Genomic DNA, 18,210 nt, shown 5'->3' with positions numbered 1-18,210 from the left:
GGGGATCAAGGCAGACATATTCTGGGTACTCAGGCCAGTCAGTGACAAGTGCACCTCCTCGATTCACAGGTAGGGGATTTGATCGCTCTTTCCGTTCAGGACAGGGCCAGAGTTCGAGGGCTTCAGATTCCCAGCTCATGGAAGATTATAGTCAGAGGAGACCCCCAGTGCCGTGATGCAACCAATGAGGCAGATTATACTCCAGACAGTGTCGTCAGGGTTAGGATGCCTGTTATACTTGTGGTCAGGTGGGGCATATGATGAGGGATTTCCCGTCGATGAGTGGCAGAGTTGGAGTTCAGCCTATAGGTTCAGCAGCTGGCTCTTCATCGGTGCGCCCGATAGGGCAGACTCCCCAGATGACAGCAGGCCGAGGTAGAGGCCGAGGGGCAGCATCTACTTCAGGTGCCACTCAGCCCCGCGTATATGCTTTAGCCGGACGACAGGATCTCGAGTCCTCTCCGGATGTAGTTACAGGTATATTGTCTATATTCTCCCGTGATGTGTATGCATTGATAGATCCGGGTTCTACATTCTCTTATATTACTCCATATGTTGCTGGTTGTATTGGGGTGAAACCCGAGTCAATTGGACCCTTTGAGGTACTCACTCCGGTTTGTGATCCCGTGATAGCAAGACAAGTGTACAAAAATTATGTCGTGATGGTATGTGATCGTCAGACCAAAGCTGACTTGATTGAGCTAAAAATGGTAGATTTCGATGTGATCATAGGTATGGATTGGTTGGCGTCGTGCTATGCAAACGTTGATTGCCGCACAAAAGTGGTCCGATTCCAATTTTCGGGAGAGCCCGTGCTTGAATGGAAGGGTAATACAGCATCTCCAAAGGGAAGGTTTATTTCTTACCTCGAGGCAAGGAAGATGATAGCCAAGGGTTATGTTTATCACTTAGTCCGGGTTCATGATACCGAGGCAAAGCCGCCAACTTTCCAGTCAGTTCCGGTAGTGAATGAATTCCCAGATGTGTTCCCAGATGAACTTCCAGGACGTCCTCCAGAAAGGGAAATTGATTTCGCCAATGATGTGTTGCCGGACACCGAGCCCATTTCTATTCCTCCTTATTGAATGGCTCCAGCCGAACTAAAAGAGCTAAAGGCACAACTGAAAGACTTGCTTGACAAGGGATTTATTAGGCCCAGTTCATTGCCATGGGGAGCACCGGTCTTGTTCGTGAGAAGGAAAGACGGATCTCTACGAATGTGTATCAACTACAGGCAATTGAACAAAGACAAATATCCTCTTCCAAGGATTGATGATTTGTTCGATCAACTACAAGGTGCCAAGTGGTTTTCCAAGATAGATTTGAGGTCGGGCTATCATCAAGTGAGGGTTAGAGAAGCAGATATTCCCAAGACAACCTTCAGAACGAGATATGGCCACTATGAATTTCGGGTGATGTCATTCGGGTTGACTAATGCTCCGGCCGTATTTATGAATTTGATGAACAACGTATTCAGGCCTCTCTTGGATCTATTTGTGATAGTATTTATACATGATATTCTGGTGTATTCTCGCACAGAATCAGAACATGTGGATCATCTGAGAATTGTTCTTGGTATTCTTCGAGCCCGAGAATTGTATGCAAAATTTTCAAAGTGTGAGTTCTGGCTGAATTCTGTGACATTCCTAAGCCATGTCATTTCAAATGATGGTATTCGAGTCGACACCCAGAAAATTGAAGCTGTGAAGACTTGGCCAAGACCTACGACGCCCACAGAAGTCCGTAGTTTTCTGGGTTTGGCAGGTTATTATCGAAGGTTCGTAGAGGGCTTCTCATCTATTTCAGCCCCATTGACTAAGCTAACCCAGAAGTCAGCCAAATTTCAATGGAACGATGCTTGTGAGCGCAGCTTCCAAAAGTTGAAAGACAGATTGACCTCAGCTCCGATCTTAACACTTCCAGAAGGGCCAGATGGCTATGTTGTGTATTGTGACGCTTCCGGTGTCGAATTGGGATGCGTATTGATGCATCATGGTAAGGTTATTGCATATGCTTCGAGACAATTGCGGAAACATGAGATGAATTATCCAAATCATGATCTCGAACTAGCTGCGGTCATCCATGCCTAAAAAATGTGGAGACATTATTTGTACGGTGTGCACGTTGATATCTATACAGATCACAAAAGTCTCCAGTACATCTTCAAGCAAAAAGAGTTGAACTTGCGACAGAGGCGGTGGTTAGAATTATTAAAAGATTATGATGTTAACATTTTATACCACCCCGGGAAGGCGAATGTAGTAGCCGACGCACTTAGTCGCCGATCAATGGGCAGTTTATGTGAAGTCCCTTCGGAAAGGAAAGAGATAGTTCAAGAACTTCATCGATTGGATAATCTTGGAGTGCGTGTAATTGATTCGGGCGATGCCGGGATTAGTATAAATGATTCCACAATTTCGTCCTTGGATATGGAAGTGAAAGAACGGCAGTGCGAAGATCCGCAGTTATGTCATTATAGAGACACATCTCATGGGAAAGAAAAGTCTCCGTTTGAAGTTTCCATGGATGGAATTCTTAGGTACCGAGGCAGGTTATGTGTGCCGAATGTGGCGGAAATGCCCCAACGAATTTTAGAAGAAGCACATTGCTCTCGATATTCTATTCATCCAGGTGCAACCAAAATGTATAATGATCTCAAGATGATGTACTGGTGGGATGACATGAAGAGAGACATAGCAGAATTCGTAGCACAATGTCCAAATTGCCAACAGGTAAAAGCTGAACATTAGAAGCCAGGGGGCTTGTTACAGGCAATAAAAACCCTACTTGGAAATGGGAAGTGATAAACATGGATTTTATAGTGGGATTACCTCGTTCCCGTGGCAAGTATGATTCCATATGGGTGATCGTGGACAGATTGACGAAGGCAGCCCATTTTCTCACAGTTAGGACTACATACTCAGCGGAAGATTATGCAAGGCTGTATCTCAAGGAGATTGTGCGACTTCATGGTGTTCCATTATCCATCATCACAGACAGAGGAGCACAATTTACAGCCAAGTTTTGGAAATCCTTTCAAGAAGGTCTAGGCACTCAAGTGAAGCTTAGCATGGCGTTTCATCCGCAAACGGATGGGCAAGCCGAGCGTACCATTCAAACCTTGGAAGATATGTTACGAGCATATGTGCTGGATTTTGGTAGAAGTTGGGACGATCATTTTCCGCTAATTGAATTTGCATATAACAACAACTATCATTCCAGTATTCAAATGGCTCCATATGAAGCTTTATATGGAAGGGAATGCAGATCTCCAATCGGATGGTTCGAAATAGGAGAAGCACAATTTGTGGGCCCTGAATTGATCCAACAAGCAATAGAAAAAGTTAAGGTGATCCAAGATCGGTTGTTGACAGCTCAAAGTCGCCAAAAGTCCTATGCGGACAACCGCCGACGAGACTTGGAATTTCAAATTAATGATTGGGTATTTTTTAAAGTGTCACCCATGAAAGGGGTGATGAGATTTGGTAAAAAAGGGAAGCTAAGTCCAAGATACATTGGACCCTACAAAATCATTCGCAAGGTGGGTCAGGGAGCCTATGAATTGGATCTACCTTCAGAGCTTGAATCAGTCCACCCAGTTTTTCACGTTTCGATGCTCCGCAAGTGTATTAGAGATCCCACAAAAAATTGTTCCAATTGATGATGTTCAAGTGACAGAAAAGCTAACCTATGAAGAAGTGCCTATTGCTATCCTAGACAGGCAAGTGCGAAGGCTTCGAAATAAAGAGGTAGCTTCAGTTAAAGTCTTATGGCGGAACAGCAATCGGGAAGAAATGACTTGGGAAGCGGAAGAGAGTAAGAAGTCCAAGTACCCACGCTTATTCCAACCCCCGGGAGAGATCCAAGACGAAACGCCGACGATATGAGGTATGTACGCTTTATTTTTATGCTTTTGGTCGTGTGTGGCCACGGATATGTTGATATTGTGATGTAGCCCTGTGAGGCGATGATATTATGGGTTGTTGTGACAGGTTGGGAGTGTCAAATTACAGGGGAAACTCTGGCGAAATTTTCATAGAATCCCGAGTGTTTAACATTCGAGGACGAATGTTCCAAAAAGGGGGGGGGGGGGGGGGGAGAGTGTTACACCACAGAAATTTCCCCGCGAACGTACAATGAAAAGTTGCAGGTTTGCACTTTGACCCAGTTGGTCGTAAAGTGGAATACAGCCCGTAAAGTGATTTACGGACCGTAAACTGCTATCGTCCTCCAACCTTTCAAAAATTTCAACTTTTTGTTGGGTCGTTATAGGTAGAGTCCAACCTTCAGGATCGGCAGTCGGGTCTTCATGATCGATACGCCCTATGGGGCAAGGTTCACAAGCACCGGCTAGCCATGGTAGAGGTAGAGAGAGAGCTCCCAGTTCTAGTGGTCCTCAGCATCGTATTTATGTTTTGGTGGGACGCCAGGATCTTAAGTCTTCTCCCGATGTCGTCACAGGTATATTATCGGTATTTTCTGATGATGTATATGCTTTGATAGATTCGGGCTCCATATTGTCATATGTTACTCCATATATTGCGAGTCAATTTGGGGTCAAACCGGAGTCAATTAAACCTTTTGAGGTATCAACACCCGTTGGTGAACCGGTAATAGCTAGTCGAGTGTGTAGAAATTGTGTAGTTGTGATTTGTGACCATCGTACTATGGTTGATTTACATGAGTTAAAGATGGTGGACTTTGATGTTATCATGGGCATGGATTGGTTGGCTTCTTGCTATGCCAATGTTAATTGTAGAATGAAAATGGTTAACTTCCAGTTTCCGAGAGAACCAGCCTTGGAGTGGAAAGGAAATACAACGTCCCAGAAAGGTAGGTTTATTTCCTATCTCAAGGCAAGGAAAATGATCACAAAAGGTTGTATTTACCATCTAGTTCAAGTCCAAGATGTAGAAGCTGAATCGCCAACCCTTCAGTTTGTTCCCATAGTGGATGAGTTTCCAGATGTATTCCCGGAAGAGCTTCCAGGCCTCCCTCCAGAGCGGGAGATTGATTTCGCTATATATGTGCTACCGGATACAAAGCCCATATCTATTCCTCCTTATAGGATGGCTCCCGCAGTGTTGAAAGAGTTGAATGAGCAATTGAAGGACTTACTTGATAAAGGTTTTATTAGACCTAGTTCTTCCCCATGGGGAGCAACCGCGTTGTTTGTGCGAAAGAAAGATGTCTCCTTGCGAATGTGCATTGAATATCGGGAACTGAATAAAGTGACGATCAAGAACAAATATCCACTCCCAAGGATCGATGACTTATTTGATCAATTACAAGGCACCAAATGGTTTTCAAAGATAGATTTGAGATTCGGGTATCATCAAGTGCGAGTCAGGGAGAAAGATATCCCTAAGACAATCTTCAGAACCAGATATGGTCATTTCGAGTTTCGGGTAATGTCATTTGGGCTAACTAATGCACCAGCAGTATTTATGGATTTGATGAACAATGTGTTCAGGCCCTTCCTAGATTTATTTGTGATTGTGTTCATCGACGATATCCTGGTATATTCTAGGTCCGAAGCAGAACATGCGGATCATTTACGTACTGTTCTTAGAGTTTTTCAAACTCGTGAGTTATTTGCCAAATTTTCTAAGTGTGAGTTTTGGTTGAATTCAGTGACCTTTTTAGGGCATATTATTTCAGTCGATGGTATTCGGGTAGATACCCAAAATATTGAGGTCGTGAAGACTTGGCCAAGGCCCACAACCCCTACGGAAGTTCATTGTTTTCTGGGCTTAGCAAGGTTATTACAGGAGATTTTTAGAAGGCTTTTCTTTTATTTCTGCACTGCTCACGAAGCTGACCCAGAAATCAGCTAAGTTTCAATGGACAGGTGCTTGTGAGCGTAGTTTCCAAGAGCTAAAGGATAGATTAACTTCTGCCCCAGTCCTGACACTTCTAGAGGGATCAGAAGGTTATGTTGTCTATTGTGTGCTTCTGGCGTTGGGTTAGGGTGTCTGTTAATGCAACATGGTAAGGTGATTGCGCATGCTTCAAGACAGTTGCTGAAACATGAGAAACATTATCCGACCCATGATCTTGAATTGGCCGCAGTAATTCATGCATTGAAGATGTGGAGACATTATTTGTATGGCATCCACGTTGATATTTATACAAATCATAAAGGCCTTCACTATATTTTCAAGCAGAAAGAATTGAGTTTACGGCAACGGCGATGGTTGGAATTGTTGAAGGACTATGATGTTAACATCCTATATCATCCCAGAAAAGCAAATGTTGTGGCTGATGCTCTGAGTCGTAGATCCATGGGAAGTTTATGCGATGTGCAGCCAGAGAAAAGAGAGATAGCTCGTAAGCTATAATAGTTAGCTAGCTTGGGAGTTCGAGTAGTGGACTCAGGTAGTATGGGAGCTATTATTCTAAATTCAGCGGTCTTGTCGCTAGTAGTGGAAGTGAAAGAGCGACAATACGAAGATCCCATGCTAATTCATTACAGAAATACACTCCCTCAGAAGGAGAAGTCATCATTTAAGATTTCTGGAGATGGAGTTCTCTGATGCCGAGGCAGGTTATGTGTTCCTGATGTTGCAGGATTACGCCACCAAATATTGAGAGAAGCCTATTGTTCCCGTTATTCCGTTCACCCATGAGCGACGAAGATGTATCATGATCTTAAATATATATATTAGTGGAATGAGATGAAGAAAGATATAGCGGAATTCGTAGCTCAATGTTCTAACTGTCAGCAAGTGAAAATTGAGCACCAAAAGCCGGGTGGATTGTTGCAAGCTATAGAAATTCCGACTTGGAGATGGGAAGTAATTAACATGGAATTCATTACAGGCTTACCCCATTCTCGACGTAAGTATGATTCTATATGGGTGATTGTGGATAGACTCACGAAGTCAGCTCATTTCTTACCGGTTAGAAGTACATATGTAGCAGAAGATTATGTAAAGCTTTATGTTAAAGAGATAGTGCGACTTCACGGTGTTCCGGTATCTATTATCTCCGATAGAGGGACTCAATTTACAGCCAATTTTTGTAAATCCTTCCAAGAAGGTTTAGGGACTCAGGTGAGTCTTAGCACAACATTTCACCCACAGACTGATGGACAAGCTGCACGTACCATTCAGACCCTTGAGGATATGCTACGGGCATGTATATTGGATTTTGGAGGTAGTTGGGATGATCACTTACCACTTATTTAATTTCCTTATAACAATAGTCATCATTCTAGCATCCAAATGGCCCCGTATGAGGCTTTATATAGGCGAAAGTGTAGATCTCCAATTCGGTGGTTCGAAGTAGGAGAGACCAAATTTATAGGGCTAGACTTGGTCCAGCAAGCTATAGAGAAAGTCAAGCTTATATAGGATCGATTATTAACAGCCCAGAGTCGTCAAAAGTCCTATGCAGATAATCGTCGAAGGCACTTAGAGTTCCAAGTGAAAGATTGTGTATTTTTGAAGGTGTCGCCAATGAAGGGCATCATGAGATTTGGCAAGAAGGGCAAGCTTAGCCCCCGATACATTGGACCTTATGAGATTGTACACAAGGTAGGCCAGGTGGCTTACGAATTAGATCTACCTCCTGATTTGGAGTCAGTTCACCTAGTTTTCCATATATCGATGCTTCGTAAGTGCATTAGAGATCCTTCTAGAATTGTACCAATAGACGATGTCCAAGTTACCAAACAATTGTCTTATGATGAATTCCGCATTGCCATTTTAGATAGGCAAGTACGGAAGCTCAGAACCAAAGAGGTAGCTTCAGTACAAAATTTATGGAGAAATAATAATAGAGAGGAAATGACTTGGGAAGCCGAAGAAGACATGAAGTTCAGGCACCCGCATTTATTCCCCCCCCCCCCCCCCCAGAGGAGACTCAGGCAGAGACGTCGTTATGCTCAGGTATGTTGTGTTTTCCTTGATGTTTCCTGGTCGTGTGATACAATATTCCATACGAAAATGAAGAAAAAAGGACAAGAAACATAAAGGATAGATAATTTGACACAACTAAAGACCCAAATTAGCAACCAAAGTTCTTGAATTAACTTGACCTCTAATTTAGGAACTAAAGAGCACCAAACTCTTAGGATGACCAATAGGGATTTGATACCCTAATAACCAATCCTCTCACAAGATTCACAATCTCTAGCTTAGCAAGCTCTCAACACTCAAAAGAGTTCACAATTTCAAGACATCAATATTCAACATAGGCTAAGTCTTCCAAATGAAATAGACTACTACTTATACTAAGGTTCAAAAGAAGACAACTACACTATTACACTTTTACCCTTAATGAAGTAAGGGCCTTGTTTGGGTGTCTTCTTTTGGGAACAAAACTTGAATTTGCAAATCTTCAAGTAATAGTCACATTGAAAGTATGACCATGTTCCAACCTCTTCTCCAAACCATCCTCCCATGCTATCATGAACACTTGCAATCCCCGGAAAGGTGTTAGAGTGTATTCAAGTATGTCCCTCCTCATGAACAATGCTTGCATAGCTTGAAGTTCCCTCGCTTGGCTCCTTGTAAAAGGTCTTGATGCCATTCGAGTTGTATCATTCTCCCCTTCTTGAAGAGAATTTGTCCTCAAATTTAAGGGATCAACATCTTGCACCACCATAGGAGAGAGATCACACACATTGAAGGTGTTATGAACTTGGTATTCGGGTGGAAGATCAATTTTGTATGCATTATCATTGAGTCGTTCAAGTACTTCAAATGGACCATCTCCTCTAGGCATCAACTTGGTCTTTCTTTTGTTGGGAAACCTCTCCTTTCGGAAATGTACCCAAACCCAATCACCCGGTTCAAGCACAACTCGTTTGCGGCCCTTGTTTGCTCTCTTGGCCGTTTCTTGATTCTTTTTCTCAAGGTGAAGCCTCACCTTCTCATGCAACTTCTTCATGGCCTCGGCTCGTTTGTTTCCATCTAAACTCAACACAACATCTTGAGATAAAGGGGTTAGATCTAAAGGGGTTAGGGGGTTAAAACCATAAACGACTTCAAAAGATGACATGCCAATAGTGCTATGAATGACTCTATTGTAAGCAAATTCAACCAAAGGCAATTGATCTTCCCAAGATGTTAATTTTCCTTTAACCATGGCCCTAAGCATAGAACCCAAGGTCCTATTGACAACTTCGGTTTGGCCATCGGTTTGTGGGTGACAAGAGGTAGAAAACAACAATTTAGTACCAAGTCGTCCCCACAATTCTTTCCAAAAGTGGCTAAGGAATTTTGGATCCCTATCGCTCACAATGGTTTTGGGAATACCATGTAACTTTACCACATGTTCAACAAACAAAGAGGCAACATGAGGAGCATCATCAACTTTATGACAAGCAATGAAATGAGCCATTTTAGAAAATCGATCAACCACAACAAAGATGCTATCTTTACCCCTTTTGGTTCTAGGCAAACCCAACACAAAATCCATTGAAATATCAACCCAAGGTTGTTGAGGGGTGGGGAGAGGGGTATACAAACCATGGGGAAGGAGTCTAGACTTGGCGCCGCGACATTCAATGCATTGGCCACAAATCTTAGCCACATCCCTCCGCATATGAGGCCAATAAAATTGTTCCTCAAGAATCCCCAAAGTCTTATCAATCCCAAAATGTCCCATCAATCCCCCCATTATGTGCCTCTCTCACAAATAACTCCCTCCAAGAGCTCATGGGCACACATAGTCGCTTGTTCTTGAACAAGAAACCATCAAACTTGGAATAGGAAGTAGAAGACCTATCCCTAATCCACCTCTCCCTTTCCCATTCTTCGCAATCTAGAAAGATTTTGGCAAAGACGGGGTCCTCGGGATACAATGTCTTCAAGCTTTCAAAACCCATCAATTTGGAAGACAAGGTATTAATCAAAACATGTTTCCTTGATAGGGCATCCGCCACTACATTCTCCTTTCCCTTTTTGTATTGGATTACATAAGGGAAGGTTTCAAGGAATTCAACCCATTTGGCATGCCTTTTGTTCAACTTACCTTGGGCCTTAAGATGCTTTAAGGACTCATGGTCGGTCCGAAATACAAACTCTTTAGGCCACAAGTAGTGTTGCCAATTTCCCAAAGCACGAATCAAGGCATACAACTCAAGATCATAGGTAGTGTAATTCAAAGTCGCTCCCTTGAGTTTTTCACTAAAATAGGCTATGGGCTTTTGGTCTTGCATTAAAACAGCTCCAATACCCACTTTGCTTGCATCACATTCAATCTCAAATATTTTGTCAAAGTCGGGTAATTGCAACAATGGTGCGGAGCTAAGCATTTGTTTCAAAGTTTCAAAGGCATTAGCTTGCTCCACACCCCAAGAAAAAGGTTTGTCCTTTCGGATTACCTCGGTCAAAGGAGCGGCTATGGTACTAAATCCTTTAACAAAACGCCTATAGAAACTAGCCAAGCCATGAAAGCTTCTTACATCTCCAATGGATTTTGGAGTGGGCCAATTTCTTATGGCTTCTACTTTGGATTCATCAACCTCAACCCCCCTTGAGCTCACGACAAATCCCAAGAAAACAACTTCATCCACACAAAAGGAACATTTATCAACATTGGCATAAAGTTGTTCTTGTCTAAGCACTTCAAACACACATTTCAAATGACTAACATGCTCATCCTGGTTTTGCTATACACCAAAATATCATCAAAATAAACAACCACGAATTTGCCAATAAAAGGTTTCATCACATGATTCATCAATCGCATGAAAGTACTAGGAGCGTTAGTGAGACCAAAAGGCATCACCAACCATTCATATAGACCAAACTTGGTCTTGAATGCGGTTTTCCACTCATCTCCGGGTTTCATCCGGATTTGATGATACCCACTCCTAAGATCTACCTTAGAGAATATGCATGAACCATTCAACTCATCAAGCATGTCATCAAGACGGGGTATGGGATGGCGATACTTTACCGTTATCTTGTTGATGGCCCGACAATCAACACACATGCGCCATGATCCATCTTTCTTTGGCACCAAGATCACGGGCACAGCACAAGGACTCATGCTTTCTCTCACAACTCCCTTTTCAAGGAGCTCATCCACTTGCCTTTGAAGCTCCTTAGTGTCATCCGGGTTAGCTCTATAAGCTGGCTTGTTTGGCAATTGAGACCCCGGAACAAAGTCAATTTGGTGTTCAATTCCCCTCAAGGGTGGTAACCCCTTTGGGAGTTCCGTTGGGAACACATCATCAAATTCCTGCAAAAGAGAAGAAATAGAGCTAGGAAAAGAAGGGGTTAGTTCATTAGTGTGCAATGCATAGTCCCTATGCATGAGGAGAATCACCGGGTGACGCTCCCCCAATTCCTCCCTAATTTCCCCACAATTCGCCAAAAGCGACACCTTAGTTTTTCCTCTAAGCTCCCCTTTCTTTCCACTCAACTCTTGAGAACTACTCTCCTCTACTCCCTCGTCCCCCACATTCTTCTTTTGCAATGCACCATGTCCCTTCTCCTTTAACTCCCTCATTTTGTTATAGATCTCACCCACTTGGGAGGGGGTCATGGGATTCAAGACATGTTTGGCACCATTGTGGCCAAGGGTGTATTGGTTAGTTCGCCCATTATGGTTGACGGACCTATCATATTGCCATGGTCGGCCAAGTAGAAGATGACACGCTTGCATGGGAACAACATCACACAACACCTCATCATGATACTTCCCAACCGCGAATTTGATGATAGCTCGTCTAGTCACCTTCAATTCACCACATTCATTGAGCCATTGAAGTTTGTAAGGGTTTTCATGGCGGGTGGTGGGAAGTTTCAAGAAATCAACAAGGGTGGTACTAGCAACATTGGCACAACTCCCACTATCAATGATCATGATGCTAGTGTTTTGGTTAACGATGCACTTGGAATGGAAGAGATTTTCCCGTTGACTTGGGTCATCCATTGCTTTACTTATCATGGTTCGTCGCACCACATATAGAGGTACAATAGGCTCATCATCACCTTCAACACCATCCCCTTCACTATCATGATGTTCATCCTCATGATTGCCCTCTTCATCCCCTTCCTCACATTCTTCCTCATCCTCACTATAAGTGTCTTTCAAAATAAACGCTCTACGATTAGGGCACTCACTTGCTCTATGACCGAAGCCATGACATTTAAAGCATTGAATAGGAGTTTTCGTACCTCCTTCTTTTGGAGCAAACTTCGTAGGTTGCTTGTCAACTTGCTTCTCAACTTGAGAATTCTTCACAAATGGTTTCTTGGCTTCTTGCATGGGGCCCTTATTCTTTTGCCAATTGGAGGAGAAAGCTCCTCGTTCTTTGTTATGGTTCCATGAACTCACATAGCCCCTTGATTTATTGATTTTGTCCTCCTTGAGACCCTCCTCTATTTCAATAGCCGCTTGAAGGGTTTCTTCAATGCTCCCATAGTTGTGGAGTCTCATTTGGGAGACAATGTCACCATTTAACCCGGCTCGGAACCGAGTCATAGCATTTAACTCATCCTCGTCAAAGTCAATTCTCATCTTGACAATTTGAAACTCATCATAGTATTCTTCCACACTCTTTTTGTTTTGCCTTAAGGTATACACCTTCTTGAGTTGTTCTTGTTTGTAGCGCTCGGTGACATACTTACGCCGCATGGCCTCCTTCAATTCATCCCAAGTAGGTGTGGGAGGGAGTCCAATAATTCTTCTTGCTTTCACTTGAGTTTCCCACCATGTGGAGGCATACCCCTCGAATTGAGCAATGGCGTAAGAAGCCTTTTTCACCTCGGACATGTCATTCGTCAAGAAGATTCTATCACAATGCATCACCCAATCAAGGAATGTATCGGGATCACTACTTCCTTTGAAGGTTGGGAGAGTAACCTTGATGGAATTGAGACTCGTGTCTCGCCCTCCGCCATAACCGTGATTCCTATTAAAATCTCCATCGTCGTCATAACCTTGATGGTCACGACCTTGGTACCCTTCACGAGCTTGGTACCCTTTTTGCCTACCCATGTGAGGGTTAGGACCATGCCTCCCCCCCCTTCCTCGATAACCTCCTTGTGCTTGCCCTCGTGGCCTCCAACCTTGGTCACCATAATGTTCGTGCTCAAGTAGAGCTTCCTCTATCCCTTCCTCATTTGGTTGTTGGATGTTTGGACGGTTTTGGGGTGGCATTGGTGCATTTGGGTTGGGGTCATTTAGGGGTGGGTCATTTGGATGTGGGTCATTTGGAGCTTGATCTTGTTGGAGTAGGTTGTTCCGTTGGCCTATGGGAATGTTTTTTGGTGGGGTAAGAGTCGTGTTTTGAGGAGTGTTTTGGGAAGTGGGGTTATATAGATGATGGAAGGTGCCGGGTGACACTGTAGGTGAAGTGCTTCGAGTAGCTCCACTTGTGCCACCTTGGTATTGCACTTGAGGCGAATATGAGACCTCCCTACTACCTCCTTCAATTGCTTCCACCCTACTTCCCAAGTTTTCCATTCGACCACCCATACTATCCACTTTATCGTTCAAGGCTTGTAAGGCTCTCATTACATCAACTAGTGTGAGTTCCCCGGTGGGAACTCGAGTTTCATCCTCCGTAGCCATGGTACCTATTAAGACACTCAACAAAGCAAGCAAACACGTTAGATTAGTAAAATCAACTCACAATCGCTCAAGTATGCGCACCTTTGATTGCCTCACAAATTGCTTCCGCCAAAGATTGTGTGCTTGTTAATGTTGACTAGTCACAAGGGTTCAAATTCTACTCTTGGTCGGAATAGATTCTTGTTATCAAAAAGAACGAGGATGACTCAATAAAACAAACGCACTTGAGCCAAGAAATGAACAACGAAGTAAAAAGAGAAAAAGCACGAAAGAATTGGCACGAAAGAAATGCGGACACTAGAACTAGCAAACACAAGTAGGAACAACTACTAAATGGCTACTAGTTGAGAGACACAAGAAAATTGGAATGCAAAAATCGGGAAAATAACTAAATTTCGGGCCCGGGTAGGTGATAACTTGAAATAACTATTTTTTTTTTTTCGCAAAAATCAGAAATATTTGACAACTTTTGGATCAAATGGCCCTTTGGAGAGCCTTCTTCCTTATGAAGATTTGAAGGTCTTCAAGAACACAAGAACACTTCAAAAATTCAACTACCCTCAAATCAACTCCTAATTGGCTCAAATTTCGGATTTAAGTTCTCTTTAATGTAGAGAACAAAGCCCAATAGGTTTCAACCTTCAGCTTCACCTTCTTCAACAAGACCCACTTTCAAGTTCTTGAAGCTTTGAAGCTCAACAATGGTGAAACACAAACCCTAACTCCAAATTGACTTGAAATGGAAGATTTAGACTCTAGAAACACTAGGAAACTCTAATCTAACACTAGATTCAACAAAATCAACAAGAAAATTCGATTTTTTTTTTATTTTTTTTATTTTTTTTAATTTCGGATTTTTTTTTTGTTGAATCAAAACCCAAGATTAGATTTGGTAGAACAAATCTAAACTAAGCTCTGATGCCAATTGATACAATATTCCATACGAAAATGAAGAAAAAAGGACAAGAAACATAAAGGATAGATAATTTGACACAACTAAAGACCCAAATTAGCAACCAAAGTTCTTGAATTAACTTGACCTCTAATTTAGGAACTAAAGAGCACCAAACTCTTAGGATGACCAATAGGGATTTGATACCCTAATAACCAATCCTCTCACAAGATTCACAATCTCTAGCTTAGCAAGCTCTCAACACTCAAAAGAGTTCACAATTTCAAGACATCAATATTCAACATAGGCTAAGTCTTCCAAATGAAATAGACTACTACTTATACTAAGGTTCAAAAGAAGACAACTACACTATTACACTTTTACCCTTAATGAAGTAAGGGCCTTGTTTGGGTGTCTTCTTTTGGGAACAAAACTTGAATTTGCAAATCTTCAAGTAATAGTCACATTGAAAGTATGACCATGTTCCAACCTCTTCTCCAAACCATCCTCCCATGCTATCATGAACACTTGCAATCCCCGGAAAGGTGTTAGAGTGTATTCAAGTATGTCCCTCCTCATGAACAATGCTTGCATAGCTTGAAGTTCCCTCGCTTGGCTCCTTGTAAAAGGTCTTGATGCCATTCGAGTTGTATCATCGTGTGTGGCCATGGTTATTGATGTTGTTTTTGTAGCCCTGTGAGGCGATGTATTTTGGGTTGCTGTTGCAGGATGGTAGTGCCATATTATAGGGGAAACTCCGGTGAAATTTTTATAGAATCCCTAAGAACCTAACATTCGAGGATGAATGTTCCTAAGGGGGGAAGAATGTTACACCTCAGAAATTTTTTGATTTGTTGCCCTAAAAGTAGACCAATGTGAGTTTAAGGTGATTATGAAATCCTTACGAGATTAAGGAAGGTATTAGATAGTTTAAGGTTCATACCATAAGATTTTGAAGTGGTGCGAATATATGAGCCTTAGTTCGTTGAAGGAAGTGAAATGTAAGTCGTGTCCGGAAAGGTTTTCGCTATAATTGAGCTAATATTTATTTGGTGATATCTTGAGGGGCTGATATAAAGCCTATTGTATGGTTAATGAAGTATTATGTAAGTTCCTAGAAGGTTCCACGAGGATTGAAAGTCAAACAAATCAACGAGAGGAAGTTTCGCATAACTGGGAGTTATATGACCACTTATACGGTCCGTATAAATTAATACGGTCCGTATAAGGAGGGTCCGTATAACATGACCTTCACAGAAAGGGTCATTTTCTTGGTAGTGTCATACGACCACTTATACGGTCCGTATAAGGGGGTCCGTATCACTTGACCTATTTCAGAAAGGGACTTTCCCATGGTGCTATTATACGGTCCACTTATACGAATCGTATAATATTATATGGACCGTATAAATGGCCTGTATAAGTCCATCGGGCAGATTTTTAACTTTTTGTATAAATAGATGGCCTTTGTTCATTTAATTCATTTTTCATTTTCCACAAGACTTGAGAGCTCCAAACCCTTCTCCAAGCATATTCCACTCTAATCCAAGAGAAAACAAAGATCAAGAGGCAAGAATCAAGATACCCGTGTGTTAGAAGTCTTGCTAGGGTTAGTAGGCTACAAGAAATTCTTGAGTATTGAAGCTAGGGTTTTCACATAAGTTGATAGCTGCTCCAAAGCTCATTCCTATGTGATAAAGGGTTAGTTCTCACGCTTATTTCATGTTATCATGGATGCTTGGTTGTTGAACAACTTGGGTAGAAGAATAAAGTAAAAAATGAGGGCTAAATGTAACTTTTATGATGTTTTTGAGTAGTAAGCTAACTTGAGTCATGATTCCTAGTATAATATGGATATAATATTGTTATGGAAGGTAGAAATGGTGATGAGGAAGTATTGTATGAAAATGTGTTAAGAATGGGTGTGAAGTGTTAGTATAAGCTAAGCATAAGGATGAATTTTGAAGGCTTAATGGAATGTGATTGCTTGATTATGATATTGTGGGTGTATTATGGATGTTTGGGAGTTGTTTTGTAATGTGGTGGAAGTTGACAAAATAAGGGAAATGCTGCCCAATTTTCATTAGATCTTGAATTATTCTAGTTTGAATTTAAGAGTATCATTAAGGCTTAACCATGGTATGAATCCTTCTAAATGTAGATTGTTCAAGCTACGATGGTGAACGTTAAGTAGTTAAGAAGAAAAAGAGGTATGTAAGGCTAACCCTTCTTTCATTAAGGCATGGTTCCTTTGATATATATCCTTTCATGAGTTCCATAATGTCTTCCAAAGGACTCTATCTCTAAGATTACCAAAGCTCATGATTCTCGATACGTTCATGATATTATTATCTCCTTTATATGGTAGTTGATCTTCTAAGGATAGATGTAACGAAAATGATGATGGTAATGATGTTGATGATACTTATGAACTTTTATGTATACGTATCTAAGTATGTATGACTATTATGTAACATCGAGCTTATATGGCCGAGTATGATACTTATCGCGCGTGCACCTCTGCAGTTGGGTACGGATAACACTAAGCCTTGGTAGGGCCAGGTATGTATAATCACCGAGCCTTGTCATGGTCGGGTATGTGAAACACCCAACCTTCATGGTCGGGTATGATATGGATACGAATATGAATACGAAATGGAAGGTCCCTATGAGAGACAAGTAAGTAAATATGATGATGGCCACTAGAGGTACAAATGTCTCTATTACCTCCTGATTCTCCCATCTTATGCTATTTCTTATGCTAATTCTTATGATATGTCTTATGCTCCTACTATGATGTTGATTATGCTTTACATACTCAGTACATTATTCGTATTGATGTCCTTTTATTTGTGGACGCTGCGTCATGCCCTCAGGTGGATAGGGAGACAGGCTTGATCCATAGATTTCTTATTCAGGGACTGCATAAAGGAGCTCCATTTCATCCGGAGCTACAACTTTTAGGTATTATTCTTTTGTGTACATACCTATGGGCATGGAGGGGTCCTGTCCCGCCTATATGATGTTACATACTCTTCTTAGAGGCTCGTAGACAGTTGTTTATGGTTAGATGTCTTGCAGCCTTGTTGGCTCATATTTTGTACATTATTTTGATAGCCTCGTGGGCTTATGTATATGGATATGGGCATAGTTGTTGATGATGATATGAATGTGTTGTTGTCCAATGAGTTTAGCAATATTGATGTATAGAAATTATGCGTAAGCTATGTGGCTCACCTAGATGTGAATGTGAATGTACGATAAGAGGTGCCTGAGTGGGTTAGCACCGGATGCCATCATGGCCCTCCGGTCGGATCATGACAAATATTATCTGATCATGAATCAACATGGAAACTTCTATCTACTAAGAGTAGAATCGTTATTGTCACGACCCAACCCCGTAGGCCGTGACTAGTGCCCGAACTGGGCACCCGAACACACTCATCAAATTCGAATCACATACAGATAGCGTATACGGGCACAAATATCACACGCTGCTTCAAATTATATCAAACTGTCTCAGACACATTTCAAACACAACCATATATGTACATATATATCAGAAGCCGACAAGGCTATCAAATGGCGCAACGGCCCAAAACATATACAAACGCACGCCGACAAGGCTGCCATGGCAAGTGGGATCATACAAACACACCCGTACAGAAGTAGGCACAAAACCCACATATATGTCTACAGACCTCTAAACAGACAGACCGAATCATATGGCGGGACAAGGCCCCGCCGTACCCCTGAACAAATACATACATATGCAACGAACG

The sequence above is a fragment of the Lycium barbarum genome, chromosome 8 (genome assembly GCF_019175385.1).
Source record: "Lycium barbarum isolate Lr01 chromosome 8, ASM1917538v2, whole genome shotgun sequence".
NCBI classification, from domain to species: Eukaryota; Viridiplantae; Streptophyta; class Magnoliopsida; order Solanales; family Solanaceae; genus Lycium; species Lycium barbarum.
The sequence above is the reverse complement of the archived record's forward strand: the minus strand, read 5'-3'. Positions refer to the sequence as shown.